Below are 27,270 nucleotides of genomic sequence, written 5' to 3' on the forward strand. Positions count from 1 at the left end.
ACTAAACGGTGCCTGTCTCCGCACCGCCTTCCGGGCCAGCACCAAAGACAGCAGACTCCTGTGCCCCGGGGGCCCTCGCACCGCATCCTCTCCGTTCCCTCCGTTCCCTCCGGGAAAAGCAGCTCCAGCGTCATTCAGGTAGGTTTTAAAACAGTTTCAGAGAAACAGAAACCACAAAACCCCCAGACCCTGGTCTCTGGGGGCAAAAACACGCTGATTGCCACCCCATCTCCAGCGGCATCAGCCAGGGGGGTAGATGAGCACATCTGCACGCCAGGCCCCAGGGGACCCAACACCAAAGTCGCTGCAGGCATATGTGCAGCAGCCAGTGGGGTGAGGCCTCTGCAGACAGACGGATGGGGCTGGAGCAGGGAGCCGTAGCTCCCAACCTCCCCGAGCCGCCTTGGCAGGGCGCGGGTTGGCCCTGTGGGTGTGCGGGAGGGGGGGGGGTTTGCTGAGCCATTCCAAAGAGGCATCCCCCAAGGACCGTGGAGGACACACACTTGGCAGTGCCCACGCTGCGCCCCCGAGCCTGCCTGCCAGCTAGTGGCCTCCTTCCTCTTTGTTTTCTAGCAGCTGGGTTCAGGCAGCGGCTGCCCCCGTCCCAGGGGACTATCCAGACAGGTATTTCCCTTACTTTTTCTTTTTCTTTTGGTAGCTTTGCTATTGAAATAGCTCTGCGATTTAAAAATAAATGAATCAAGAGGAACCGGCTGACTTTCCCTCAGGGCACGATTTGGTGGCACTGCCTGGGCTGAGTGTGACTGCCAGGCGACACAGCACTGCCCGGTGTTGGAGTGGCACGCGGTCCACCGGAGGGCTCCATGGCCAAGTAGGGTCAACTGGAGATGGGAAAAGGGGAGGGAACGCTCAAAGAGGTCCCGTGTTCTGGCGCCCCCCCGCCCCCCCACCTGGTTTCCTTTAAACCAGCCAGGAAAAACCATTCAATAAGCGTTTGCTGAGTGTTCTGGCAAAGACTGGGAAGAGCATGCAACAGCAAGGGAAACGGGAGGTCGTGGGAAGCAGAGGCAGTAGAAGGAAGAATGCTGTGGCTGGGCCAGCCGGCACCTGGCCTCGAGGCCGGCCTCACTGCCTCCATGTCCTGAGATGCCCGGCAGGTCATTCTGGCACGGAGACTCGTTTGCTTCCCTTTGGGGGATGAGGTCTACCTTTCCAAGCTAGGGTGTGGATTAAACACAACGGTGCCTATCAAAGGCTAGTAAAGGCTGCCACAGGGGAGCTCCTGACAAGAGCCAGGAGCAGCAGGCTAAGTGCCTTGCACGGGATTATTTCAGCAGAACATTACAACTTCCCTGTGAAATAGGTACCATGAAAGCACCTATTCCCACAGGAAGCAGAGCTAGAACGTACACCCAGGCCAGCCAGACTCCAAAGTCCTCACCTCTGCTCTGCTCCCTACCCTGGGGTAGGTGCTCAAAACACATTACATAACATGTGAATGCTGAGCTCGAGCTGCTGGCTCTCTCCACCCAGGAGACGGGGAGGAGAAGGGAGGGGGAGTTTGTGCTGAAAGAGTTTAGGAAGACTTTCTGGAGTGGGCAGGGCTAATCCAGGCCCCAGAGACACAGAAAGGCAAAGAGGATGAAGAGAAGCACTGCAGACCAGAAAAGCTGAAGCAAGGAGCTAGAGGCAGAGGTGGCCAGGCAGGCAGGCAGCACAGGGCAGCGGAGACTGGCCAGGCTGGAGGAAGAGGGGATGCGGGGCTGGCCTGAGGGAGGGATGGGCCGCCTGAGCCATCGTGTTGGGGGGGCCATTCCACCTGGGATCTTTCTCACCCACACCCCAGAGCCACTCCTGTGTCTGCTCCTCTGGTCACCCGACCGTCCTGGAGGGAACCAAAAATCACAATGGTAAAGACCCAATAACCCCTTTGCCCCCACAGCAGGCCCAGCACCCAACCCGATGAGCAGGTGACATGCTGGCTCCCTGCCTGCACTGCCATGCCAACCAGCCAGGCCCAAACTCTAGTCCACTTCTGGGGCACCAGGAATCTGGATGCAGCCACATGCGCCTAAGTACCACCACTGCCAGCCACCACTCAAGGTTCCCAGGAGGGAGAAGAGGTCTGAAGGGAGCTGCAGGACATGAGCTCCTTCTGGCTGGGCCCCTATCTCACTGGACTTCGTATTCCCCACACCGGCCGGGACATGACAGGTACTTCCTCAATAACTGCATGCTAAGCTGAACAAAACAGAAGATTCTTCTGCTTAAGCAACAGCTCTGGAGTTTAAGTCTGGATTCAAGTCTGTCCTGGAACCTGGGGCTTGGTCCCACCTTTTCTGGAAGGGTCCCTTGCCTCCTTGTCCCCTGGAAAGGAAGTGCCTCCTGCCCCCAACAGGCTCTCTACTTTGATGCCCCTCCACCCCCGCCCCGGGAGCTCCCCTGCACCCTGGACATGGCTCTGGGCCCTGCAATCAGCACCTGCTCCTCCTGCTTCCTGGGAGAAGCATGGGGGCCAGCCTCCTCCAATTCCAACTGCAGGTACCCGCAAGGAGTGTCTGTGCTCAGGCCCAGCTCCCAGGGCTTAAAACCGAAGTGCCCTCCTCACTGCCTCTACTCCCCCACAAGCCCAGAGCACAGAGCCCCCCAGCCCAGGCCTCAGACCCACCAAGGATGGAAATGGGAATGGAGAGGATTTAAGCAAGTCAGATCTCTGGCTGGGCTCAAGCCCACTGTCCTGTGCTTTTTTGGAACTAACAGACCTGGAGGCAGGGGGGTGAGGTGGAGGGTAGAAGGCAGGGGAGGGGGACAGAGTGGGGAAGGTAGCAGAACTGTATAAAGATCTGTTGGTCATGTGGTCTCCTCTCACCCCTCCTCAGGAGAAGGGCACAGGGGAACAGATGGAGAGGCTCTGTCCACCTGAGCCTCCAGACCAAGGCTTCCAGGGATGGGCAGGGGACCGCCTGTTTTGTCACCTTCTGCCTGAGGGTCTGTGGACAGATTACTGAACTCTGCGAGGTTCAATCTCCTGGGATAACAACCAGGGACCACAGGGAACAACTGTGAAGACTGAGTGGAATATGAATGCAAATGTGTGTGGCCTCCTGTAAAGCACCCTTAGAAATATCAGACACTGGGGATCCCTGGGTGGTGCAGTGGTTTAGCGCCTGCCTTTGGCCCAGGGCACGATCCTGGAGTCCCGGGATCGAGTACCACATCGGGCTCCCTGCATGGAGCCTGCTTCTCCCTCTGCCTGTTTCTCTGCCTCTCTCTCTCTCTCTCTCTCTTTGTCTATCATGGATAAATAAATAAAATATTAAAAAAAAAAAGAAAGAAATATCAGACATTGTCCATAACCCTGGGAGGTGGGGTATGTAGGTCAGACCATGCGGCTGCAAGCAAAATGGAAAACTAGGAACCCATTCCACCTGGCAAACTTCTTTCCATATCTTCTAGGACAAGGCACAGGTCTCCAGGGGTTTCACAACAAACAAACAAACAAACCCTAAGACCTATTCCCTGGTCTCAAGCACTCATGGCCTGGTGAAAAGCTACACCCACATTTACATAATAAGGCAAAACAAAATGCTACTGGAGGGACCATACAGAGCGGATAGGACATTTTATTCTGGCCTCAGAGGTCAAAGGAGGCTTTCATAACGTTACAATATAATAATTATTAGCATAATATTAATTCTCAGGGCTTGCTTGGGGCCAGGGAGTTCTGGGTATTCACATGACTTACCTCATTTAATTTTCATAAAATTCCTATGAGTGGGTTTGCAGATAACCAAACTGAGGCGCAAAGGAATTCACTCCTCTCTTGGCCTTACATGGCTGGTGGGTGGGAGAGCTGGGATTTGCACCCATCAGACTCTGCTCTTCTAGCACACCAGGGGCTGAGTCAACCAAGAGAGGTCTCAGGCCGACTCTGTCTGTGGCTGAAAGGCCCTGATAAGGCCCGTGGGGGAGAAGCCAGTGAGGAAAGGTGCTGACTTACCCACAGTATCTCCCACCCATGTATAACCCTGACTCCTGGCGCAGCGTCCTACCTCTGACACTGCCCCCGGTCTATCTGTGAGGTTGGCCATGGCTCTGTATTCCCCAAGGCTCCATGTCACCACCAACACCAAGGGACGTTAATGTAGCCTATATGTCAACACACATTTATATGATCGATCACTCATGGCATAATTGTTCTTATTAGAAAAGGTGGTTCAACGTCGGGGTGGAGGGAGGACTCTCAAATCCTGACTCTGCCACTTATGGGCTGTGCAACCTTGGACAAATCTTAGCACCTCTGAGCCTCAGCTTCCCCCCCTGTAAGATGTGGTTAACAATGCTTATCTCAGGGCAGGTGTTGCAAAGATGAAATGAGATAGTATGTCTAGGGCAGGACCTGGCACCCCATAAGCACAGTAAGTAATGGTTGAATAAACGGCTTTACAAAGGATTTCCACTAGAAAATCACTTTCTGTGCAATGATATCAAGTGGTAACAGTACTTTCAACTAGTACCCATCTGCCACTAAGTTAAAGCTGTCACATGCATTACCTCAGTCCCTAAAAGCATAATTTTCTTCATTTGACTTAGCTTTAGGACAACAGAAAAGATATGTCCAACACACTAATTTTACTTACATACACCTACATACGGAGAGAGAAACAGGATGGTCAGACAAGCTAATATTTACTGGGCACTGACTGTGTACCAGGTACTGTGCTAAATGTTCTACATTCAAAATGCACCTATAAGGTACGTACTACTTTAGCCCCATTTTACAGGGCTGGGGCTTGAAGCACAGAGAGGTTAAGTAACTTTCCCAAGGTCACTTTGGTAGGATTCAAACCCAGAGCCCACATTCTTTTTTTTAATTTTTTAAAAATATTTTATTTATTCATGAGAGACACAGAGAGAGAGGCAGAGACACAGGCAGAGGGAGAAGCAGGCTCCATGCAGGGAGCCCGATGTGGGACTTGATCCCGGGTCTCCAGGATCCCACCCTGGACTGAAGGCGGTGCTAGCCGTTGAGCAACCCGGGCTGCCCAAAGCCCACATTCTTCAAGCACTATACTATTTTAAAATATACTATTCTATAATAAAGTCACAACAAGAAAGTTGTTCTGACCCCCAAGCCCTAAATTCTAAGAACTTCATGCATTGCTCCTCATTCCCCCTCCAACCTAAGCTCTGCCATCATTCCCCTTCTACCAGTTACCTGCTCTCCCCCTCACCCCTGTCCCAGTGCTCCCTCTTCCCAGTTCCACCCCACTGTACCTAAGTCAGAGGGGTCAAACTCACGGACTTCTGTAGGCCCTAGGCATCTGGGATCTCCGCCTGCCATTCAGCCTCTCTGCTACAGCCCCCTATACCCCATCCTCTACAGTCACCTGGGATATCTTACCGCACATGACACCCTTCTGCTCAAGCACACTCAAAGGCCCCCTGCTGCCTAGAGCCGAAGCCCCCAGTGGATGGAAAAGAATCAACTGGGGACTCAAGATCCCTGTAGGATCTGGCCTGGCCTCCTTCCCTTTGGACCCAGAGCTCTCTTTCTCTGGCTTATATGTCCCAGAGGCAGGGCAAGTCAGTAAGGTCTTTCCAACCACCCCATCTAAAACTCCAGCCTTCCCCTCCACCTGCACCCAGAACATCCTATCTTTTTCCCTGCTTAGTGATCTCCACACGCCTCATCACCTCGTCTCATACATTTGACCTGCTACGGTCTCTCTCCCCCCCTGCTAGAACATATGGTCTATGTGGCAAGGGCTCTCACCCCTTTTTCCCCCTTCTGCAACCCTAGCACCTAGAACAGCTTCCAGTACAGAAGAAGAACTCATAAATATCTGCTGAATGAACATTCAACATGCCTAAGGAGAAAGTGTCCAAACAGAACAATGGGTGGGGGAAATAGCTAGCGTGCCTCTGGCCTCCTTCTCTGCTCCTGAAGACGTTTCTGGAGCAGAGGCTGTAGATGTCTAGATTAAGATATACAGAGGTCAGAACACTTTCTAGGTCATTCTCCATTGGATTTATAAAAATGCCCTAGGAGACCCTCGGCCCATATCCTCCCGGCCCTGTTCTGAACTTAGGGCATTCATTTGCACCCACGTGTGCACACAAACACACACTCCCTCACCCTGTCATACTGAAGACTGTCTGCCTCTGTCCTAAACTCATGTGTCCAGCCTCATTTCCTCCTGCCCACCTTCAAACTAAACTATGTCCCATCTCCCCAGGCCTCTACACCCACTAGAAATACTCTCCTCTTCCTTCCATGTACCCATTTGCACTCCATGGATCCTTCTAGATTCAGATCAAATGCAGCCTCCTCCTCTCCCCATCTTCCCTCTTTCCCTTCCAAGCTTCCTGGGCCCTCTCCAGCCCCTAGGAAACATTCCCCACACCCATTGCTATCTCTACCGTCTTACGGAATTAGTCATGAACTACCTTGTGATTTGCCTTCTATGATCTGCTTTGAAAAATATATATACGTCTTGTTTTCCTGAGTATGTGGTGAATGCTTTGGGAGGTGAGGCAGGGCCCTACCCTCGTTGCCATCTACATAGCACAGGGCTTAGGGCACACAGTAGGTGCTCGAAGTCGGCTTCGCAATTACCTGTCCAAGGTAAATAAGTCACCTTCCTAATCAGGTCATTTCCTCAATTACAGGTGCCTGGACCGGCTTCTCCCAATACCCTGCATTTTTTCTTCAGGGTCTGCTCTGCCCTTGGTAATCTGCAAGCCCAGTTATGAGCTTCTGCTTTCAAAGGGTGTTAGACCCATTCTAATCACGCTCCCCTGAGCCGGGCAGATAAGTACAATGTGTGAAGAAATGATCCGTAAAGTCCTGCAGGTCTGGAAAAGGAAAGTATATCGTTCTTGGAGGCAAACCCAGGCATTCAGAGCGTTCCAGTTACCTCAAATACCGAAATTCAACAGGGAGGGAAACACACACCATGGTGGGAGTTTTAGGGGAGTCATGGCAAAAAACCAACACTTGAGGCTCACGCGCACCTGTGGAGCACAAGCTCTTAGTAAACCATGATTACAAGTGGCAGCAAAGTCTCAAGTTACTTCTGAGCTTCAAAGAAGAGAGTCCAGAGGGAGGCAGTTTACTCAGACCCTCTGTGTACCAGACTGTAGAAGAGGGTCCCCTCGCATCCCTCCTGCAAGGTCAGTGGGCTGTCACTAGCCCCTGACTCAACCAGGTGAGTCACACTCTTTCCACAGTTCACCAAGCAGGAGTCCCAGGTAGTCTGTGGCTGGGTTTTTTGTTTCTTTTCTTTTTTAATTTAGAGTAGAAAATACATTCAAAAGTCAAAACTCACAAAAGCACCCAGGAAATGTGTGCCTTCTACGGCATCTGCCCGGCCTGCCCCCACGCTGAACCAGGGAGCCGCTCTCACTAGTGGCTTGTGCTGCATCCCTGACAATGTTTATGTGTGTACACGCAGATCTAAATGTTTGTTCTTTTCTTTAGTGACTGATACACACCTCTCCGTGGCCAGCTTTTATCTCTTCAAGGAACAGACTTGGGATGGGAGACAGAGGATCTCTACATAACAACAACAAAAAAGCATGAAACAAAGGAAAATGTTCTGGAGAACACAGGTGTGTGCTCAGAGAAGAACGAAGCCATAATGGGAAGGTCCCTGGCGGGGGGAGGGGGGGGGGCATGGGGGTCAGCTGCTGATGGGATCTCAGCCCAGCCAGGGAAGAGCTCAGGTGGGGCAGGTGGGGGGTGTGGGGGGTGAGTGGGAGACACCACAGCCAAGGGCTGAAACCCCACTGGCTGAAATCTCCTGGCTGGCCTCACCTTCCAGAACAGGGAGGAAGTATCCATAGAAACAGGACTAACCTGATTCCCACAACAACGGCAGAATGGGTTAGTGACCAGGAGGCGGAGGAACTGTGGAGGAAAAGCAATCATTTCCTCCGAAATTTGTTGGGAGACCAAGAAGGGGAAGTTGGCGCCAGAGACTCTCACCGACTTCAAATGGCTGGGAGCACGGAAGGACCAGAGATTGAGGAAGTCCATGATTCAGACTCTGAAAAGCAGTTCCAGTTCCACCAGGGAGTGAGGGCGGAGGAGTGGTGAGGAGGAGGGAAGGGGAGGAAGGGAGATGAGGAGGAGGAGGAGGGTGGGGCGAGGAGCCTTTTGGGGTGCAGGCCGCTCACCATAGACTGGGAACAGTCTGGGGACACGCTGGCGAGACTCCAACTCCCCCTCTTCCCCGAACTGTGAAACCTTGAGCAAATCACTTAACCCCTCTGTGCCTTCATTTCCTCATTGGTAAGTGGGGCAAATGACAACATCTACCTCAGGGGCTTGGCACAAGAATTAAACGAGTTTATGTTTACAAAGCCCTGATACCGGCGCTTGGCACACAGACAACTACTATGTAACATGGTGCAGAGCAGGAACCATGTGGTTGCACCGGGGGGCCCTTGACAAGGCCAGTTGTTGTTTTTGTTTTTTTTTTTAAGGCCAGTTGTTTAAAAACCCCATCACTGAAAGTGTCCCATCACTGGAAGAAGGACGCATAACCAAGAAAGCCCTAAGACAGTAATGCAAGGCCTGTCCCCGTGTCAACCACAGGATGCAAGCAGAGGATGCAAGCACGGCAGAGGGCAGAGGGCAGGAAGATCTGGGGAGGTCTTCTTGACCCAAGGGGTCCAGAGCCACAGAGGGGCCCTGGGAAGTCGGACCTCGGTTCCACTCCAGGTGCATAGGGGCCCCTCTCTAAAAGAGCCATCTTTAGGGATCCCTGGGTGGCGCAGCGGTTTGGCGCCTGCCTTTGGCCCAGGGCGCGATCCTGGAGACCCGGGATCGAATCCCACATCGGGCTCCCGGTGCATGGAGGCTGCTTCTCCCTCTGCCTGTGTCTCTGCCTCTCTCTCTCTCTGTGACTATCATGAATAAATAAATAAAATTTAAAAAAAAATAAAAATAAAAGAGCCATCTTTAGACTGACAAAGATCCAACACCAAAATGAGAAAGGGAGCTGGGATGGGGGACAAGCTTGGTTTTTAAAATACATATATTTGGATATTTTCAGTGACTGTAAGTCCCTTGGCCCAGAGCATTGGGAACTCTTGCAGATGAGACCGCTGAACTCCTGCTGCATCTCTGCGGGGCAGCCCGGGGACACCCGAAAGTGGTCTCGGGGCCCTCTGGGAACTGCCAACACGTGCTGTCAACCAGAGTCCACTTCGTTCTGTGAGGGGATACTTGGTGGCAGATGGAAGATTGCAATAGCCATGGCATATCCAGATTCAAGAAGACATCTGGTCGGAAGTCAGAAAAGCAAATGGACAGTGACTCAGGAAAGGAGCAGCCTGGACAGCCATTCCCAAAACAAGTTGATGGAAGATTTCATGTTGCCTGAGGGGAAGGCTCTAGTAGCCTGCCAGGGGGCTCTCTCCTGATAAGCATTTTATCAGCAACTCAGGTGATGCTATGGAAGGAGTTCAATTAATTAACATATAATGTATTATTGGTTTCAGAGGTAGAGTTCAGTGATCCATCTGTGGTGATAACACCCCAAGCTCATCATGTCAGGTACCCTCCTTACTGCCCATCACCCAGTTACCCCCATCCCACACCACCTCCCTACCCGCCTCCCCTCCAGCAAAGATATGGAAGGCGTACTTAAAAGAGGATCCTGAAAGAGCTCAATGGAACATGGTTGCACCGAATTTAACAAAGTTGAAATTTAACAGAAATGGTTGTTCTGAATCAGATGGGAGCAAAATAGGAGGCTCCGCATTGAAGTTCTAAAGCCACACGCGTTTAGGACAGAGAAGGTGCAGCTTAGCAATACCACGTGTTAAAAAGATCTGGTCAGCAGTAAACGTCAGTGAGTCGAGGGTGTGATGTAGCTGCCAGAAAAGCTGCTGAGATCTTGGGCTGCATTAAGAGGAGTAGAATGGCCTAAACTAGGGAGGTGAATACCACGAAAACCACATATGGTCTGGGCGCTGCCCTCAGGGTAGGAGAAAAATATGAACAAACGGGAGTTTGCTCAGAGGAGAACCACAGAGAAGGTAAAAAGAACTGAACTCACATCACAGATTAATCTGGGAGACTTAAGAGAGAACAAGAGGGCTCCCTTTTGTTCTACTACTAATCTTTACTAATCTGCCTCTTGTTTACTAGTATCATGTTTTACTAATGAGAAGATGCGTATTTCTTCAATCATAAAATCTCTGAAAGCAGAATGTAACTTCTAGCCCCTTAACATCTAAGATGAAGAAAAGCATCACTGCTTTACCAAAATACAATAATGCGTCAGAAGAGCCACAAAGATGGCTGAGTCAAAAAGTGACTTGGAAGAGTCACGTTCTGAAACTACAGATGGTTTAGAAAAGGCTTATCCAATTTGTCTTCATTTTTCCGTACATACAAGTGTTATGGGATACAAACTTCTATCCAAAGTCTAAAAGGGAAAAAAAATAAAAATTTAAATTAAAAAAAAAAAGTCTAAAAGGGTTCTTTCAGGAAATATACAACTTTTCGGTGATCACAAAGTCTTGTTCCACAATTTAACTGGAAGCACTTTTTCTTTCCTGAAGGTACACGAAATAGTGGTACACCTTCCGATGGGTGGTATCGCAGACTGGATTCAAAAACTGTATCTGAGGAGCTGACGTGTGGAGGGAAAGAGGAGACTCGTTCCCTATGGCTTCCAAGAAGGAAGACTGGGACCAAATGCCAGAAGCTATCGGGAGCCATCAGGGAGGTGACAGAGAGGAGCTGCCCAAAGATGGAACAGGTCAGCTCTGATGTGCAAGCCCAGGCTGGGCCACCACGTGGGGAAATCTAACACCAACGGGAACAGCCCTGTGGCTCCAAGGTCTGATGGAGGAGATCTCACCACAAAGGGAAAGGTGCTTCATCTTTCTTCATCGCACACGTAGGTGCTTTGATGGAGCCATTCTCTTAAAAAGTCACTCCTTAAAGGTAGTTCACACTCAGGGAACAGTACTGACTGGGAGGCCAGAAGCAAAGAGGAGCCCCGTCCATGTCGATGCTCTCAGACTCCTGTGGGCCAATTCGGGGATGGGCTGGAAGAGGATGGGCCTCCTCTACACCCGCCGCGTACCAGGCACCACCATAGGTGTGCCACGTACGTTGCCCCATTTAATCCTCACAGCTGCCCTGAGAGGTGGATATTATCACTCCTATCTAACAGGAGAAACTTGAAGCTCAGTGAAAGCAAATGGCTGGCCAAACAAAGGTCTTACAACTCTGAAAACCATGGGCAGTGTGACAACGTGGGTCAGATAAAGGAAACTCCAGAAGTCTCAGTTGCAGAAGGAATAAACTGAACAATTAACTGATCAATCAATGAACCAATGTGGTCTCATTTTGGTAGCACCGATACTAGAAAAAAGAAAGATGAAAGCTGGTTCGGTGCCCTACACGCCCCGCCCCACCCCACCCCACCCCACCCCCGACAATAGCTCCCATGGGCGCTGAACTCATGTCATTTGCTGCCTGTAGGAGCAATTTATTTATTCCATCACATACATCGAGGGTGTTTCTGAGGCCTATATGGCAGAGAACAGGTGCTGGCAACCCTGCTCAAATGTCAAAGCCTTAGGGGCACCAGGTTGCCATGCCTCCCACCTGCCAGGTTAACACTGGAACTGGCGGCAGCTGAGCTCAGCTTCTGTCCTCTCCCCAGGGCCAGGTGTCCAGAGGGCTGGGGTTGGGGGGAAAGGCTGGGGAGTCAGCCCAGCCCCTGCATGTTCCAGCTGCCTGGAGACATAAGTTATGCCCCACATGCATGCCCACGTGTCTCCACGGGGGACATAAACCCAAAGTGTGCAGCACCCACCTGAAGGGGATATTCAGGTGCTTGTGAGACCCCAAGGGAGAATCAGTCCCTTCAGAGGCTGGCCCACAATGCTCTGCGAACACCTGACACCTGCAGAAACCCCCCTACGCAGCCCCTAGCACTCAGGGCTGGCCGGATTCCAGCCTTCCACAGCTTCCACAGCGCCCCCTAGGCAGCCCCCATGTTTCTACCATGTGGCATCCTGAATGTGCCTTCACTTTTCCACATTTTTTGGTGCTAAACCTCTGGCCATCTCTGCCTTTGGAAATTCTATTTTTCCAAGACCCACCTCAACCACCAAGGGCCACCTCCTCTAGGAAACCCTCCCTGATTCCACCATGAGGCTCTCCAAAACACATTCAACACTCTACCTTGATATATGGGTAGCTTGTCCATGCACCTCCGCGCATTAGGCTGGGGCTCTGCTCCTGTCATTCATCGCAGCATCCCCAGCACAGCAGCTACACACTGAGCTCAAGAGCCTTGGCCATGTTGCTCCATGCCCTGCCTGACGGCACCTTATTTACAGTCCTGATTCCCTCCTGCACCTCTTCCAGATGACTCATCCCCTTAGGTTCAGCCTCAGCTGACAGCTAATCAGAGATAAACTAATCTGTCAACCTATCCTTCGCCATTAAATTCTGTATTTTTTATAAGGGCCTGCTGAAAACAAAGGTGAGAATTTCACCTCCAAGGCTCTGGAGGAGATATTTTTGATGACAAAGGATCTTGCACCAAGCAATTGAGCAAGCCAGTGCTACAAGTGTACACATCCTAAATTCGAAGAATGCCAGAGCTGTGAGAAAGGGGTGGGGCTCTGTCCTCAAAAGTGATGGCCAAGTGCAATTAAAGCTGCCCAAGACAAACCACAAGATCACGGCTTAGCAGAAATGGTGGAGGGAGAAGAGACTTGACTCCCATCTGGCTGCATGACCTTGAGCAAGGAACCACGGCTCCCTGGCTTCTGCTCAGTACCAACAGACCCCTGAGCCTTGGGTTCCCCATAAGCAAAAACCACTGTGGCAGGAGTGAGAGCTGGATGATCTCAGAGGGCCCTTCCAGTCTGACATCCCAAAGTCCTGTGACTCATGGCCTCCATCTCTCTCCCTCCCTCCCGGGAGGTCAGTATCATTTGAGCCTACCCTAGTTCCTCTCCCGACTCACCTTGAACCCCACCCGGGTCTGAAGGGAAAGGCAATGTTAAAGATCTCCCAGCGGGTCAGCAGGCAGCCGGGGGAGGAGGGGGAAAGGGTGCACCACCACAGGTGAAAGGAAGGGTCAGAACTGGAGGCAGGTGTTGGTATCTATGGACACAGAAATGCTCCTCATTCACGCTGCCATCTGTCCCAGCCTGGAAAAAGACAGCTGGTCGCCTTTGCTTTCCTGACCTACCTTTTTAAGAGATTACAACTGCTTGCCAAATTTAAGTGCTGCTCTAAAAGCAGGACATATAAGGTCTCTCAGCCTGGATCAGAAGGTTTCAGAGCGGGTAAAGAGCAGGAGCGATGCAGAATAAAGCTTGGAGGCAATCTAGGCCGCTCTGTGCAGCCATGCCAATTAAACATCTTTAAAAATAGCCTCTCTCTTCTCTCGTGCTGAAGATAAAGATGAAGTTTCAGCAATAACCAGACATCTGCTAGGAGCTTCTGAAGAGATCACAACATAAACACTCCGGAGAGCAGCCATAAACAGCCCAGAGCCCTCCCCAGGCGGCCAGCAGCGTCCTGCTCACCAGCGTGGGTGGGGAGGGACACAGAAGGAGGGGGTGCTGTGGACAGGCTGGGCTCCCCAGGGTGGGAGGAGGTGGGGAGGAGCTCGACTGGACAGAAAATGGAGAACTGGCTGCCTTCTGCAGGGAAATAAGAGCTCAGGAACCCACCAAGAGAATTTCCAGGAAGGAATCCAGATGATTCCAGGCCAGTGTCATTTGTTCTGAAAATGGGTCACTCCTTAAAAGTGGAAGATATTTCTGAGTGCCTATCTATGCAGGGTGCTTCACAAACAACTATTTTAATTCCATATCTACATCAACCCCTTGAGGTAGATGTAATGACCTCCTTTATATAGACTAAAATACTAGTGTTCATGGACTTGCCCGAGGCCACATGGCTGGGATTTGAACCCAGGTCTGTCTTAGTGGGACTGCCTGTTTGTGCCTATATCACCTATATCCAGAACAGGCCCCTGAGGTGTATTCTCAACGCCCAGGCTCTCTGCACCCACAAATCTAACACATGGAAATTCTGCATGGGGAGAGGTGGCAAAGTAGGGGGGGAGGGGCAATACTCAAGCTTTGGCTAATTCAAGTAACCACGGAGCCTCGGGAGCCCTGTGGGCCTTGCCACTCCTCATCCTGGTTGCTTCCCAGCAGGTCCAAAGAGGAGCCAAGGGGGAGACGGGTGCAAATCGAGGCCTGGATTCTGCTGCCAGGATCCACGGGAGACTAGTGACAGCAGATGCCACTGAGGAAGAAAAGGGAGAGCTGGAGGACGGGAAGAAGAGAGACTTTTCATTGGATGACCTTTGTCCTAAGTGAATGAGTAGGTTGCCACCGTCTGTGCATGGGGGGGGGGGGGGGGGGCGCCCTGCATCCCTGTGCATGTGTGTCTCTGTGTGGGTGGGTGAGTCATTTTTTAAGAGAGTCCATGATGTCAGGTACAAGATAACAGACACGCCCAGGCTAGAGATGGAAACCTGGAGCGAGCAGGAGTGCTGGGCCCTTGGCTGCCACAAACCTAGAATCCAGAACAAGCGTGAGACCTCATCCAGAGCCTCTTCCTTCCTACCCAACAGTCCTGTCTGGCAGCTCCAGGCAGGCAGCTGAGCAGCTATCCTGGCATGGACCCCATGGTCCCCAAGGCCTTGACCATTTGCACATGCCGCACAGGACGTTCCCTGAGAAAAGAGATGGACCTAGTCGTCTCTCTGAAGTCTAGAAGGAGGCCTCCCCCATGGCCCTGTCTATTCCTCTCTTCTGTTTTCCCTTTCATCTGCGATCAGATCCCTACCTCCTTCCTGCAGGGGTCTCCTCACCTCACCTTTGCATCAAGCTGTGCAAAAAGCCTGCTCTCCTAATACAGGAGCCACCACCTGTGCTCTGACTTCACAGCAGCCACGACCTCGGCGTCCTAACCTCAGTACCCCCTCCTGCTCTTCCAGGATGAACTGTTACCTGACAGAGGGTTCAGCGGCTCTAGAAGGCCCCCCGGCAGGCCCTGGGCCTGCTCTGCTCCAGGCAGCAACTCTCCCAGGGACCAAAGGGTCTGAGCAGCTTTTTCCTGAAACCTCTCCATCCTCCCCCTACACTTCATCTCTTGGCCCCGGGTACAAGTGAAACCCTGAGATCCTGCAGATCTTCACTCGTTACAATCAGTACCCAGATAAGTAGCCCAGGCCAGCCATTCAGAGTCACCAGAGCAAAGCCCTGGTTTCCGCATCTGCTGCAGCACATTGATACGACAGGAGCAAGGCCAGGACAGGATGTTCTGAAACTCCCACTCCTGCCTCTGGCATGGCTGGGCTGGGCCACTGGACTGGGTGTGTCAGGAGCTCACAACCTTCTCTGGTGGCAGCTCGGAGATCCAAAGCCACCGTCCAGCTCCTTGCAACCCTCCTCTTGCTGCCAGCAGAAAGGATATCTGCTCGGGACATCCCTCTAGGCGGGGGCGGGGCTGGGGGGGACCTGAGCCCCAAAGCAGCAAGAAACAAATCCCTCCTCCAAGAGACCGCCTTTACCTGTGTATTCCCCAAAGAGAAATCTGACCAGGCCTAGGAAGGAATGCAAATGCAGCCAGGGATGGGGGGGGGGGCCACCCCTCCGCTGTGAGGTGGGGATTCGGGGTGGGGTGCAGGCACGGAAATTACCCTGACCCTCAGGGGAGAGAACCACTACTGCAAATAAAGAACTCACCACAAGCCCAACCTTAAAAACACCAGCACCGTCCACACACAATTCCCTGCCAGCCACCAGGGCGACAGGCCACATTTTCCTAGGATGATCTACGATAGTATTTAGGTGTGTGAAGGGTACAGAGCAATTGCATTTAAGAAACGATACCAGCCCTGCCCTTCATATGGGGCACAGCAATGGACCCTTTCTCAGCAGCTAACAGAGAAGGGAAGGGTCTCAAAAATCAGATTTCACCATGATCTGGCCTTGCAGTGAAAGTCTGTTTGTGACCAGAGGGCCCCACGTCCCCTATCATCCCTGCCAGCCCTGAGTTTGTGAGACCAGATGATCGGTGCTTTTAGAAAGGAGGAGACTTATCAGTGCAGACCAGTCATGTTTTCTACCTCTGGAGAAGATGCAGGGAGGAAACAGAAATGGTGGAGGGAGCGGTCAGGGCCCCCTGCCCCCCAAAGTGAGCTGAGCGGGGTGTTTGGCTATCAGGCACTTTCCCAAGAGGACAAGACAGGCCATCCCGGCCTGAAGCTTCGCCCTGCCGACCTTGCCTTAATGACCATGTCATTCTGTGTTCCTCTGAGAGCTCAACCTCTCCTGAGTAAAAAAAATCAAAATCAAGAGCCTACCATTAGAATGATTTCATTCTCAGGAAGGAAAGGGGAAAGGGAGGAGGTAAAATAGGAGAGAGGATGAGGCTGCATGGGTTCCATTGCTTCCTATCTCTGAAGTCCCAGCTTTCTTTATTCTCTAATTTGTGGAAACTCAGGTAAGTTCTATAGGATAATTCATAAAACAAATAAATAAAACAAGCAAATATCAAGATCCCAATGGTCTGTGACCTTGTTCACATACACAGCCACACAAAATCCATGTATAATTTTGTATGACCATCCACATTGAAGAAAATTCTCTTTTTAAGAGGGAAAAAAACCAATTCTTGGATTTTCCATTAGAAAAAAAAAAAAGTTTTTCTTGTGAACATTTTGGGAAAATACTCAAAAGATGACAAAAGATAAAGGAAAAAGAATCAACTGTAGCACTGCCATCAAAAAAGAAGGATTTATGGCAGCCAGGGTGGCTCAGCAGTTTAGCGCTGCCTTCAGCCCAGGGCATGATCCTAGAGACCCCGGATCGAGTCCCACATCGCGCTCCCTGCATGGAGCCTGCTTCTCCCTCTGCCTGAGTCTCTGCCTCTCTCTTCACGCTCTCTGTCTCTGTCTCTCTCTCTCTCTCTCTGTGTCTCTCGTGGATAAATAAATGAAATCTTTTTTTTTTTAAAGAAGGACTTAAAAATTCTGTTATATTTCTAACTAGTGGAAAAGACTATATGGGGGGGTACAAGACAAAACAAACAACGACAAAAACAAAAGGAAGACAAAACAATTGTTCATTCTGAGGGCTGTTTGCACGGGGGGGCCCTCCTCGGTGGGCCAGACCTTATGGCGATTTGACAGGGAATCCAGCAGGAGTGAGGCAGACCTCTTCCTTCCCTCCCGAGCTGCCAGTCTCCTTCATCAGGATGCCCACAAAGGTGCCAGAGGTGACACTATCCCTTCACCACAAATTCGGACAAGATACTGAAAGGTCATAAGTGTTTGTGGTCTGTCCCAACTGGCCAGCTGCTGACAAATAGGGATTTGAGAAAGGCTCCACAGGTGGCCAGGTGTGGGGCAGGTCCGAGGAGGCGTGTGAAGGCCCAGGGAAGGGCGGCAGCCCAGACAGAGGTGTGCAGAGTTCTCCGTGCAGCCCTCGTGCCAAGCGTCTGGGTCAGAACGTGGTGATGCCTGTGGCCGAGTAAGGAGGGATTCCAAGCTCTAGCAGAAATGACCTCAGTCCCCGTCTGCCCCACAGATGATGGGGAGGGCGTTGGGGGCGGGGGGGGGGAGACCAGCTGCTGACTGGGGCACAAAGGCAGCCATCTGGGCTCCCCACCGCAAACTAGAGCAGTGCAGTGAGCACAGCAAATAGTTCTCCTATTATTTCACGATGTTTACAGACTGACGCTTGCTGAGGAAACCTCCACACGCGAGCAAGTCATCTTTTTTTTAGACCTCTTATCTAAACACAGTCACGGGCAGTCACACAAACCCAGGACAGGGTCCATTCACTCAAAATGCATTGCCTGAGTGGCGGCGACACCACTGGACAGATGCTCTGCAAGCCTCCGCCCCATCCCAGATGCCACACGGGGATCCAGCTCGCCACAGCAGTGGATTCCAGCCTCCTCGAGGGGTGTGCTGGCCAGTGGGGGAGCTAGCTGGGCACTTAAGCCAGAGGGTCATGGCTGGTTAAAAAAGTGGAGGGGAAGCCGCTCCAGACTAAAACAGGCATAAAAGGACTAGCTACCAAATGCAGCATGCACACTTGGATCCTGATTCGAACAAACCAACTACGAAGGTCCTTTCTGAGACAATCAGGGAACTCTGTATATGGTCAGATGAGACCGAAGAACTACTGTAAACTTCATTACATGCAAGAATGGTAATCGGTTATGAAAAAAAAAAAAAACATTCTTTTACAAATAGATATATACTGGATTAGCTAGGGGCAAAAATGACATGATTATCAGAGATTTGCTTTAAAATACTTCACAAAGGAGAGGAGGGGAGAAAAAGAGAGAGATGAAGCCAGCCCGGCACAGTCTTGATGACTGTTGAACTAGATAATGAGTATGTGGGGCTCACTAGACGATTCTATTTTTGTGTTTGAAGACGTCCGTGGATAGGTTAAAACAGGACTGCAGTACATCGTGGTGGACGGCTTAATGAAGACTGGTACAAAAGGCTAAGGGAATAAGGGAATACGGAGCAAAGAGCGAGGAGGATCTGTAGGAACCAGGAAAGAAATCTGTTAAGTTTTGCGAGTGTCCTAAAAGCCATTTCACAGTGGGGTGGGAAGCCATGGTCATAAAGAATTACTACAGAAGTTGGGGAATAGTGAGTGCAGCAGAGGAGCTGCAAGCACCAACCCTCCAGAGTACAGAGCACAGCCCACGGGCTTTTTCTGCTTTCTTTCTGCTTCCTTCAATACTTAACTCACCTCATAAATCTCATTCATACAGACTGAGACCAGGATCCTAGCTTAGTTACTCGCTGGCGATGTGAAAGATGGGGAGAGGAGGGAGTTTTAACCTTCCCCCAGTCTCAGTCTCCTCATCTGTAAAATGGGGACAACCCAGCTACTTCTTTGAAGGGCTAATGTGGGGGAACCTAGTGATATAAACGATGAAAAGTCCCAGCATGATAAACAGTATTCCCTTCCCTGGCTCTTAAAACAATAGACTTGTAGCCCTGGCAGGGCTTCTAAGGTGAGCAATGTTCAGCCCAAATCTTATTGCACCCATACCCTACCCCTCCCGCCAGAATCAAGGCTCTGCACCAAGAAGGCAGGATCTCTACCCTTCAAAGGCAGGAAGTGAAAGGGGCAGGTCCATGGTTGACAGGCACACCCAGATGAGGGTAAGGACATGGGCCGAGAGAAGAGACACGCCCCAATTAGAGGCAGAGGAGGATTCCTCAGCTGTTCCTCCTCTCCTTGCAGCTCCTGGGAATGGGCCTCCAATGAACAAGCTAAAACCAGCCTTAGTCCATAAGATGCTGTTTACTGAAGGACAACTGGTCGGTATCGGGCTAATCATGATTTTCTCTGAGAAGAGAGGGATGAGCAGAAAGCCTGAGCTCCGGGACTTGCAGGAAGGAGGCATGGAGGAGAGTGATGTTGTTTTCTATGAAGTTATGCTCAAACTGAAGATCTCAACCACCTTACAACCATAACTAACACACCTCAACAACTGTCGCCCCGAAACAAAACAAACAAAACTAGAATCGGATCTAAGGTAGAGATTATTTAATAGTCTTTCTAGACCATCCCAGGAGCCAGCTTTCAGAGGTAAGACCAAGTCAACCAATGGGCACAGGCAGGCTTCCTCCCCACCGCCACCCCCCAGACAGCACCCAGACACCAGCAGATCGACCCCTTCCCATTACAGCAGGACCTAACAGCATTACCAGCCTTTCATCCCTGACCGGAGGACAGGGCGAGCGAGTGGTCTGCGGGTTCAACAACCTGGGCTAACCGGGCTCAGTTCCAGTGCTTTGCTAAAGCAGCAGCCTCTGAATCCTAAGAATCTTTTCAAAGTCCAGGAGGCTCCAATCAGCACAGTAGAGCCACGATCCTGGGGGCATGGCGCTCTCTACAGCCACGGGGCAGCAGTAAGAACCCCGGATTTAGTTCTGGCCGAGCCCGGTCCAAATCCGAGCTCAGCCACTTCCTGGGTGACCTTGGCCACTTACCCTACCTGGGGGTCTGTTTCCCCACATCTGAAACGAGGAGGGCAAACCTGAGTTTTTGGAGAGTAACCGTGAAATCCGCTGCTGCGGTGCCACAGGGCAGGACCTGTGGGTGGGTAGGCAGGTAATAAATCTGTCTTCTGTCCGAAGGTGAGTTCTTACTCCTCAGAACATCCGTTGCGGCTGCCCTGGGCACTCGAGGCCCACTTGTTGGGCTCGCCCTCTCCGGGTAGGGAAGGAGAACCAAGCTGACCCAGGAGCGAGGGCACCCAGGCACATAAACACCAGAGGGCCAACCCACTCCGGCTTTCTTTCCGGAGGACCTGCCCACGGGGGGGCCAGTTAGTGACTTCACCCTCCACAGAAACCACAGACGACTAGGGGCAGGAAGCCAGGCTGACAGCCAGAGGGTCCGCACGCTGCCGTAGGGTCCTGCGAGGTCGGAGGGGCTCCAGATACAAGCTCTTTGGGCCTGAAAACCCAGAACCCGGGTTACGGAATTAACGCTGTGCAAAGCGGCGCGCGTTCGCTCTGGTTTCCACACGCCTCCTCCCCATCCAGCAAGGGCGATTCCCGGCTCTGCCCCAGGCTGGCCTAGGATGGAGTTAACCCCGCTCGCTCCGGCCTGGAAGCCAGGTCAGCGGCCGGCGCCCGGGGCACGAGCCCCTTCCCCCAGGGCTGTGCGGGCGGCGGCGCGGCGGGCGCTCGGGGCCTGGGGCGCGCCTGGCTGCTGGGGGCGCCCGGGCCACCTCGCGGCCCCCGGCCCCGGCCTCGGTCCCGGTCCCGGTCCCGGTCCCGGTCCCAGCCGCAGCCGCAGCCGCAGGCGGCCCGGCCACTGACATTTGGCCCCACTCAACTTCCTGTTGCTAAGGAGGGAGGGGAGCCGGGGCGGGGCGGGGAGGGGAGCGCCCGAGAAGGCCGGGGCGGGGGGGGAGCCTGAACCCGCATCACCGGGAGGCAAAGTTCCGGGACGCCCTGCCCCGGGGCGCGGGCGGTCGCGCCCCCTCCGCGGTGCCGTTTGGGATTTGCTCGGCTCGGGATTGCGGGTTTGGGGCTGCGGCGGCGCCGGGGGCAGCTCGGGGGCGCGGGGCGGGCGCCGAGCGCGCCCTGAGCCCCTCCCGGAGACCTGCCGGGCAGCCCCGGGCTCCCTGGGCTCGGCCACCTGCCCGCGCGCGCCCCGGGGTTCGCGGGGAGAGATGCTGCGGCCGCACCTGCCGGCCCCGCCACGGTCCCCGGCCCGCCCCCTCCCGGGAGCCCCGCACCCCGGGCCCCTCACCGGGATCCGCGCCGGGGCCGAGCCCGGGTCAGCTGCGCCTCCGCCGAGGCCCGCGGACGCGCGGCCGGGACCCGCAGGCGGCCTGCGGCGCCGGGAGCTGGAGACGCGGCGGCGCAGGCTGGGCCCGGCGAGGAGCGCCCGCTCGGTGCGCCCCGGCCGCCCCCCCGGAGCCGCCCCCGGGGCCGCGGCCAATCGCAGCGCAGCCGGGAGCGCGGCCCGCCCCCGCCCGGGGCCCGCGGCCAATGGCGCTGCGGCGCGGAGCCCGCCCCCGGGCGCGCCCGCCCCGCCCCCAGGGGCCAGCTGTCACCGCGGCTGCCGGCGGGCGCACGTGGGCCGCGGCCGGGCGCGGGAGCCGGGCTCGGGGCGCTCGGGGCGCTCGGGGCGCTGGGGGCGTCGGGCTCGGCTCGGCCCGGCGGGGGCGGGAAGGGGGCGGGAAGGGGGCGCGTCACGGAGCTGCCGCATGAGAACCTGGCTGCTCCCGTCCCAGCATCCCAGCGTCGAGGGAGAGGCAGGGCCGCGCCTCGGCCCGGGCAGCTGGGAAGCAAGCCGCAGCTTCCCCTTTTGCAAGCGAGCGAGCAGCCTGGCCCGTCCTGGACCGACTGTGGACCTCCCTCCCCGCTGTGCCCCTCGACTCCCCTGGGCTTCAGCAGACGCCCCGTTAGCGGACAGGCTCTTCCGCTCCCCTGGACTGGCCTGCCTAGGATGCAGGTGGTGGCTCTCGTGTTTTGTCACCCTCACCGATAGTTTCACTCCTTTCCCTTTATTCCCTTTCACTAACTTTTATATTCCCCAAATGAATGAGACCATATACTGTTTGTCCTTTTCCGATTGACTTATTTCGCTCAGCATAATAACTCTGGAAAATGAACAAGGGGTAGTGGAAAGGGAAGTGGGGGGGGGGTTGGGATGACTGGGTGATGGGCACTGAGGGGGCACTTGGCGGGATGAGCACTGAGTGTTATGCTGTATGCTGGCAAAGTGAACTCCAATAAAAAATAATAAATTAATTAAATAAATAAATAAATAATAAAAATAAAAAAGGATGCAGGTGGTGGGAAGAGGGGCGGTGGGGCTACCTTAGTCAAATCACCTAAGCACCCTCTTCTCTTGGCTGTCAAATGGCTGCCTTAGTCTCTGCTCTGCCCACGCTCCTGGCTTGCCCATACCCCCTCAGCTGCAGAGAGCACCATCCACAGAAAACTCAGGGTGAACACTGTGGGGCCTAGTGAGGGGTGTAAAGTCGTGGGAAGCTGTAAATACTTGTGCAGACCGCCCCAGTTTAGTAGTGATCATGAAACAGGGATCCCCAGGGCAGGAGCCATGTCTTACTCACCTCTGGAGCTCAGGGTCTATCACCAGCTTGGCCCAGAGCAGGCATCAATAAATATTTTTGGAACTGAGCTGACCCAGGAGAGCAGAACAGGCAAGCTTGGGCAGTGAGAGAAGAGTGTTGTGGCTCCAGGCTGCTGGAATTTCCGCAGCACCGGACCACCCTCTAGAGAGGTCTACATGTTTCCTTGCCAAGCAGGTACAAACAGAAGTTTGCCCCTAACAAACCTGGGCCTTATCTGGTTCTCTCTGCCCCTTACCAGGTGAGCCTACTCCAGGACTTTTGGGTTTTCTCGGGGATTGTCCTACCTGGTAGTTCTCTTAGCATTTTCGGAGTTCAGTCAACTTCCTGCAGGTGAACTGCAGCAAAAGCTGTCCCTGTTCAGTCTGTAAAAGTCAGCAGTGGCTCTCAGAGGGGCAGCTCTCTGCTCTGATAGAACATTGCGGGTGATGCCAGTTGATGGCGTGCTCTCTCTGCACGTTTTCTCAATCCTGTTGATGGCGCTGTAAGGTCTGTATCTTTGTTATCGTTCCCTTTAACAGATGTGGAAACTGAGACTCAGTGAGGTAAAGTAACTTTTCAAGGTCACATGGTTAATAAGTAACAAGGTCGGAATTTGAGCCCAGAGCTATCTGATCCCAGAATCTGCATGCCTAACTACTGTGCACTGGGCCCCTACAGCCCTGCTCACGCCTCTAGAGCACTGGACAGGCCGTGTCTATCTCCAAAGGAGCTGCTCTGGGGCCTGCCCGCCCAAACATCCTATTGAGCTCAGGCCTGGGCACTGTTAGGGACAGCAGGTGAGACCAGCATGGCCCTGCTTTACTTACAGAGTGACAGAGGAGACCCTAGACAGGAGCTTCGGCAAACAGGGCTGCCTCTGCCCCCAGCACAAAGCCTCCCTGGACACAGAAGGCCTCTTCCTTCTGGCCTAGGTCTGAGACACCTCTGTTGGGGATGGAGCTGGAGCTGGAGATAGTCATTGATTCAATTCACAAATGCTCCTGCGAGCTGGATGTTCCTGCCTTCATGTAACTCACAGCACAGCTGATAAATAACCAGAAGTACCAGGTGCTATGGCAGCTGTATTCTTTATTGCTTTTATCTTTTCTAATTTCGATCACCTTATCTCTAGCACAATGTTCTCCAAGTCAAAGAAATTTAACTCTAGTTCAGGAACACTTTGGGCCAACCCAATTTTGCAAGGAGAGCACTGCTCAGCATAGAAGTTCTAGTAGCTCAAAGACTAAAATTTAGCACTGCCTTCCTAGGACCTTTGCTCTTCTCCCTCACCCAACTTTGTTGTGTTTTGTTTTTCCCACTCCACTTTTTTAACTAGGGGGCTCAGGTAAGTAAGAAAGACCCTTGCTTAGGTGAGCTTTTAGGGCAAGTTGGGAGCTCCTGGGAGCTAAGTGCCTGGATGGAGATAGCTTTGGGACCTCTTGAGCCAGCAGTGAGAGCCCATCACCACCACTCACAAGCCACTCTTTCTGGCCATCTCCCTGGAGAGTACAGAGAAATGAGGGTTAGGAGATGACAGCTCCACCTGCACAGCAGCAACCATGGCATCGCCCACTGAACTGTGTGTCCGGGAGTTTATACAACTAAGCTCTTCAAAGAGAAGGTTATGCAAAGTTAGAGCAGACCAGAGAGGGAAATATCATCTAAGCCCCTCATTTAACAGATAAATAAAAAAACAAATTGCGGCCCCAGGGAAGGGAAGGTGCTTGTGAGTGTCACGGAGTATGGGAATGGGTTCCAGGTCTCCGAGGCCCCCACCTCTCTGGTAGCACACAGGCAAACTCGCACTCGTCGTGCAGCGGCTCAGGATGCTATATTTAATAATAATCTCTTCCCCCGCCCCCTCCTCTCAGGACGGTGAATGTGTGCTGGTGAAGGTTGTCTGGGAGATGCAGATGGCCACATTAGCATCAGAGGGAGGGAGAGAAGGAAGGCCCAGATTCATCCCTAAAAATATCTGCATCTCAGACTGGAAGCCATGGGTTTACCAGCACATACGTGCCTCCGTCGAGAAGACTTCAGCTGGTGATCTCCGTCATCATTGGTTATCTACCTGACGGTGTTCCAAGACGCCTGTGGGGGTGTCAGGCCTGGCTTCCTTTTATTTCAAGCCTAGCAATTTGCTTGAAGAAAGGTCAGAGTTGAACTCAGTGGATTCCCATGCAAAGATTTTCTATGGAGAAGCCAGAATGCCTCTCACAGCACTCGAATGACAGGGAGAAGTGTTATACCACCAGGGAGAAGCGTTATACCATCTCCCCCTCCAACTGAGAGAGGGTCCCTGCCCTTGGACCTCTTCCTCTTGTGCTTCTGGTCCAGGAAGAGGTAAAATAGTGGGTGTGGTTCTCACCAGTTCCTCCCCAAGCTGCTATCAGCACAACTTTGGGCTTTCGGAAGGGAGCGGAAGGCTGGTATCTATACAAAGTCCAATGACCTTCTTAAATGATGAGAAAATGCTGATTGGCCCCAGGCCACGCTGGGAGCTGTCTTTGGAGAAGGACTTTCTAAACCAGGGAGTGGAAACATTTGTACCTCCCTCAAAGGGACACAGAAGTGTATAAGAAGCAAGATCACTGGGGCCTTGTTCTAGCCCGTTATCTTCTTGATAGGCCTCAGAACGCTCTATGTTTCATAGATAAGGCATATAAATGTTTTCAAGGTCAGAGGAACTCATCAGGCCTACCACATTTTCAGTGGGTTTTCCAGAGACAGCTCAGGGAAGAAATGGCACCTGTCAAATTCAATAATGCCCTCAGAGAGACTGTAGCACTTTAGGGAATGTGTGCGTGTTGGCAGCAATGATGGGAAACTCGGTGTGGGAGAGCTGAGAACAGGCCAGAGATGACCTACCAGAGCAAACAGAGACAGAGACTAGGTGTGCAGGGGGTGAGAGGAAGAGACACAGGGTCATGAAAATAGTCTAGCCCCAGCCCCAAATAGCCTGGGAAGTGTGTGTGTGTGTGTGTGTGTGTGTGTGCTCAAAGCCATCTGTGAAATACAAGCGCATAATTTTCATCCTTACAGACACAAGAGGTTCAACAATGCCACAGACGCACCCTCAAGGCAGGCGGGGCCACACCTGCGTTTCAAGCGGACTCCTGTTCATGCAAACCAGAAGCCCATTCTAGAGCACACGGTTGTAATTGGAGCTAGGGAGGCAGTTCCCAAACCCTCCACAGTACAGCTGGCTAGGAGCAGAGACAGGGATATTTTCTCTGTTCTAGCTCATGGAGGAGGGCGGAGGGCACTCACTCAAGTTTGTCTATCTATCCATCTGTCATATACCTACCCCTCAAATATGTGGAGTGCAGTTATTCTCAGAGATGTCCTGACTCAGGAGTTAGTAATAGTCTCTGAAGTCAAGATGCCTGAGTTTGAATCTCAGCTCTGCCACCTATTAGCTGTGTGACCTTGGGCAAATGACTTAACCTCTCTGGACAGCAAGTTCCTCACCTGTAATAGGGAGATGTGCCTGATAGCACAGTGACTGATGCAAAGTAAATGATGTATCTGGGTTTTTGAATAATAAATTGAGAGCTGATCTTAAGAAGGATATAGAGAACAAGAGTCTCTGAGAGGTATTATTATGGGCGATTCCAGGTCAGGGACATGGCCACTTCCATCACTGAACTTGTATATTTGAAGTGAATACAATTATTATCCATACCTTGGAGATGAGAAAATGAAATCTCGAAGAAATCCCTCACCCAAGGTCTCCCTGGAGCCCGCATATGGCAGGGTGAATCTGGCTAGCTGACATCTGAGCCTGAGCTCTATACATTCTCTGGGTTGTAAGACGGGGCAGCTCCCAGGCCTGGTCCACCAGACATGACCATGGTCCAAGCAGATTTCATCTTTATTTTTTTTTAAGATTTTATTTATTTATTCATGAGAGACACAAAGAGAGAGGGAGGCAGAGACACAGGCAGAGGGAGAAGCAGGCTCCATGCAGGGATCCCGACGTGGGACTCGATCCCGGATCTCCTGGATCACGCCCTGGACTGAAGGCGGCACCTAAACCCGCTGAGCCACCCGGGCTGCCCCCAGATTTCATCTTTAGGACTAGAGTATAGACAGAGCTGTCTCTTTCCACCGAAGTCAGGGTTAGCAGTCAGTGTGTTCCACATGCAGTACGAAGAGGCCTGACCACAACGGGAGAGAAAGAGACTCCTATCACAGAAGAGACCGGAAGTAAGAGCTCCAGTTACCTTCCAATGCAGTTCTCCTGGATCTGCCCTCCTCTGTGTTGGCTTTGTCTTCAGGCTGGTTTTCCTCATCGCAGCCAGGGCCAACAGCTTTTGTTGCCACAAGCAACCTTATCCCAAAGAGAACATTTCTGGCCTGGCATTCCAAGCGGGAGTCCTGAAACCCACTCTGCCTGGATTGGGTCACATGCCCACCTGAACCCATAGGGTAGCCAGAGGACTGGAATGTGCGGATTGGCTATGCAAGGCGGGGCCCCGTGCCTAGCACTGGGGCGACTCAGTTTCTCCTGAAACATCAGACAGCGTGGGAGAGAGGCGGACACTTGATTGAAAACTGCATGCGGTGAGGAAGGGAATGGAGGGACACAGGGCCATTTGCTAGCTTGGTACAGACCGGGGCGTGCATGAACTTGCAGAAGGAATTCATGCTTTTCACCT

The 27,270-nt window shown here is 52.7% G+C and overlaps 1 protein-coding gene and 1 long non-coding RNA gene across 15 annotated transcripts in view; one reads left to right on the forward strand and one right to left on the reverse strand.

Annotated features, from left to right (window-relative positions):
- Positions 1-21,414, reverse strand: part of MICAL2 (microtubule associated monooxygenase, calponin and LIM domain containing 2) — a 222,762-nt gene extending 201,348 nt beyond the window's left edge. For 11 of the 12 annotated variants that reach the window (XM_077866456.1, XM_077866455.1, XM_077866454.1 and 8 more), the window contains exon 1: positions 21,277-21,414. The gene's annotated coding sequence lies outside the window, so the exon portion shown is untranslated. Of the gene's footprint in view, positions 1-20,050; positions 20,473-21,276 lie in introns of all 12 variants that reach the window. The other variant, XM_077866462.1, reaches the window with a different exon arrangement.
- LOC144294652 (uncharacterized) lies at positions 7,725-16,951 on the forward strand. Of its 3 annotated transcripts, none has more exons than XR_013362024.1 (4): positions 7,793-8,058; positions 10,540-10,880; positions 14,176-14,347; positions 14,829-16,951. It is a non-coding gene; the product is annotated as an uncharacterized LOC144294652 (long non-coding RNA). The 3 variants fall into 3 exon arrangements; XR_013362023.1 differs by having other exon boundaries at positions 7,794-8,058; positions 14,179-14,347; XR_013362022.1 differs by lacking the exons at positions 14,176-14,347; positions 14,829-16,951 and having other exon boundaries at positions 7,725-8,058; positions 10,540-11,311.
- Positions 21,415-27,270: the final 5,856 nt, after the last annotated feature.

This window comes from Canis aureus, chromosome 23 (assembly GCF_053574225.1).
Source record: "Canis aureus isolate CA01 chromosome 23, VMU_Caureus_v.1.0, whole genome shotgun sequence".
In the NCBI taxonomy this organism is placed as follows: Eukaryota; Metazoa; Chordata; class Mammalia; order Carnivora; family Canidae; genus Canis; species Canis aureus.